This window comes from Rhinopithecus bieti, unplaced genomic scaffold (genome assembly GCF_001698545.2).
Source record: "Rhinopithecus bieti isolate Rb0 unplaced genomic scaffold, ASM169854v2 scaffold_16097, whole genome shotgun sequence".
Taxonomy (NCBI): domain Eukaryota; kingdom Metazoa; phylum Chordata; class Mammalia; order Primates; family Cercopithecidae; genus Rhinopithecus; species Rhinopithecus bieti.
This window is the reverse complement of record NW_016808851.1, coordinates 972,387-976,116: the sequence shown is the minus strand read 5'-3', so window position 1 is coordinate 976,116 and position 3,730 is coordinate 972,387.

The window sequence follows — 3,730 nt, the reverse complement described above, 5'->3', positions numbered from 1 at the left end:
GGCACTATTCACAATAGCAAAGACTTGGAATCAACCCAAATGTCCATCTGTGACAGACTGGATTAAGAAAATGTGGCACATATACACCATGGAATACTATGCAGCCATAAAAAAGGATGAGTTTGCGTCCTTTGTAGGGACATGGATGCAGCTGGAAACCATCATTCTTAGCAAACTATCACAAGAACAGAAAACCAAACACCGCGTGTTTTCACTCATAGGTGGGAACTGAACAATGAGATCACTTGGACTCGGGAAGGGGAACGTCACACACCAGGGCCTATCATGGGTAGGGGGGAGGTGGGAGGGATTGCATTGGGAGTTATACCTGATATAAATGATGAATTGATGGGTGCTGACGAGTTGATGGGTGAAGGACACCAACATGGCACAAGTATACATATGTAACAAACCTGCACATTATGCACATGTACCCTAGAACCTAAAGTATAATAATAGTAAAAAAAAATTTGTTCTTTTAATTTTGAAATGTCTAAAGTAAGATTATCTTCTCTTCCTTGTAGATGGCATCTAACCATGTCCCAGGGATGCTCAGACTCGTTATAGGCTTGGGGTGTAGTAAAAAAATCTGATGTATTCCAGTCACACTGTGACTGAAAACAATGTTCCAAGCTCATGAGCCTATCTCCCATCCAAATGACATTTTGTCTAAGATCATTAATCTGATCTGCCAACTTTTTGATCAATACCAGGTTGTGAATTCCACAATCTCGTAAAATATTTTGCCAATTGTTAACAAAGTGTACTGTTTGAACAGAAGAGTGCAATGCAACTCCTGCCACAGCGGCCATAGCTATGACTGCAATTAATCCCATAATCACTGCAATCAAAGTAAAAATGAATCTTTTGGATCTATTTAGAATGCCTTTTAATACTTCAGTCAAAATATGGATGGATGGCGAAGTCTCCCATGGACACAGGGATCCACGTGCCCTCTCTTGCTCTCACTAGTAGAATACAGTGCCGCCAATTAAAAGTTGAATCAATGCAAGTAAACAGTCTACAATTTTCCCAGGTTATAGTTTGGGAATCTGGGTTAATAACTATTTTACTTACAACTAGCATATAAGGGGGCTTTACACAACTTGGCAAAGGAATTATCAGACTGGAATTTAGGTCAATAGATGGCTTATGGTCTCTTGTTTTTATAACTTGATTTCCAGACCAAATTCTAGTGTGTTGTGAGGCCACAGTAAGCTTCCAAAGTTCTGGGTTCTCAGGACCAGTAACAGGACTTTGTTCGAGGTGATGAGATTCGCTTTTTACCCCATTCCCAAGGGTAGAGAGACTCTAACGTTTTGTACTTATTTTTATCTAAACCTTCTGTTAAGTCACTGTTCACAGTTGGACTCACATGTGCACTGGGACACGATTGAGTTTGTCCTATGCAAATGCGGTAGAATTGACCTCGAGGTGCGCAATGTATAATGGTTCCGAATTCATCGTTTTGTAATATCGCCGCACTATCAGCCACCAATTCTTCTCCAACTAAAACTCCTGGGCCTTTTGATCCTTTGGGAATTTCTTTGGGGCAAGGCTTCCCCTTAGGCCTAGACTTTAATGATCTTTGATAAGAAGGGTCCTGCAAACAATTTACCTGTGGCCTGAGTGACATTCCACTTACCATGTGATAAGTAAATCCACTGGTGGCACTGATAGTAGGTACTTCTACCAACCAATTCTGGGTTGCAGGCATTAAGCATCCCGGTGCTCTGCCTAGGCAAATAGGAGGATAACGATACCCAGTGGAAATATTCATCATCATTCCTTCTTCCTCGGGTTGGGCAGGGCCACGATCATCCATGGGGCCAGATACCCATGCACTATTATTAACATATACTTTAATAGGATTATCTACCCATGTAACTGCCCGAATTAAGGGCGGGAAAGGCACATAGACCCTGTAAGTATAATTAGCTGCAGCTGCTCCTGCAGACATGGGGAGACTTACCACCGTTGATACAATCATCAAAGCTGCAAGCAGCATATTCTCTGGAGTTCATGTCACCTTTGTGAATGCACTTAATGCCACTGAACTGTATATTTAAAAATGGTTAAGATGGCAAATTTTATGTGCATTTTACCACCATCTTAAAAATCAAGAAGGAGGTGGAGAAACATCTCAAATTGGTGATCTAAGTTTGCTAGAGTCAATTTCCATCGTTTACAACAAAGCCCTCTGTTGTTTTGTACAGTGGTTAAAGTGAATGCAGGTGAAGGTCACTGGCCATGAGCAAGTCAAGAAAATAAGGGGCTAGATGTTGGGTAGGTCATCCATCGAAATATCCATCAAATACGGATTTTCTAGATATTTTCAGGATGGTAGTAGTATATAGGGGTGGAGAGTATAGGATAAGAAAACTGACTCTGAGCTGTGGGCTCACCTTCACTGAATGAGGTCAATTGGTAAGAAGGTCAATGGATGATAGGAGTCAGGTGACACAAAGATTTGCATTCCAGGCTGGGCACAGTGGCTCACGCCTGTAATCCCAACACTTTGGGAGGCTGAGGCGGGCGAATCACCTGAGGTCAGGAGTGAGAAACCAGCCTGACTAACATGGTAAAACCGCCTCTCTACTAACAATACAAAAATTAGCTGGGCGTCATGGCATCCGCCTGTAATCCCAGCTACTGGGGAGACTGAGGCAGGAGAATTGCTTGCTCCCAGGAGGCAGAAGTTGCAGTGAGTCGAGATAGAGCCATTGCACTCCAGCTTGGGCAACAAGAGCAAAACTCCGTCTAAAAAAAAAAAAAAGAGAGGAAAAAAAAATTTGCATTCCAAATAGCCACCATGCAATAGTTCATTCATTCATGAGGGCAGAGAAGGAATGGTCTCCAGCCACAGCATGAATCCATGAAGCACTGACTCCACCTCTTGAACTTGAGATGTTGTATTGTGGGAGAATGAATAGCCTTCCATTTTTTTTTTAAATTTTATTTTTATTATTATACTTTAAGTTCTAGGGTACGTGTGCACAATGTGCAGGTTTGTTGCATATGTATACATGTGTCATGTTGGTGTGCTGCACCCATTAATTCATCATTTACATTGGGTATATCTTCTAAAGCTATCACTCCCCCATCTCCCCACCCCACAACAGGCCCCAGTGTGTGATGTTCCCCTTCCTGTGTCCAAGTGTTCTCATTGTTCATTTCCCACCTACGAGTGAGAACATGCTGTTTGGTTTTCTGTCCTTGAGATAGTTTGCTCAGAATGATGGTTTCCAGCTTCATCCATGTCCCTACAAAGGACATGAGCTCATCCTTTTTTGTGGCTGCATAGTATTCTGTGATGTATATGTGCCACATTTTCTTAATCCAGTCTATCATTGATGGACATCTGGGTTGGTTCCAAGTCTTTGCTATTGTGAATAGTGCCGCAATAAACACACGTGTGCATGTGTCTTTATAGCAGCATGATTTATAATGCTTTGGGTATATACTCAGTAATGGGATGGCCGAGTCAAATGGTACTTCTAGTTCTAGATCCTTGAGGAATTGCCACACTGTCTTCCACAATGGTTGAACTAGTTTACTGTCCCACCAACAGTGTAAAAGTGTTCCTATTTCTCCACATCCTCTCCAGCACCTGTTGTTTCCTGACTTTTTAATGATTGCCATTCTAACTGGTGTGAGATGGTATCTCATTGTGGTTTTGATTTGCATTTCTCTGATGGCCATTGATGATGAGCATTTTTTCATGTGTCTG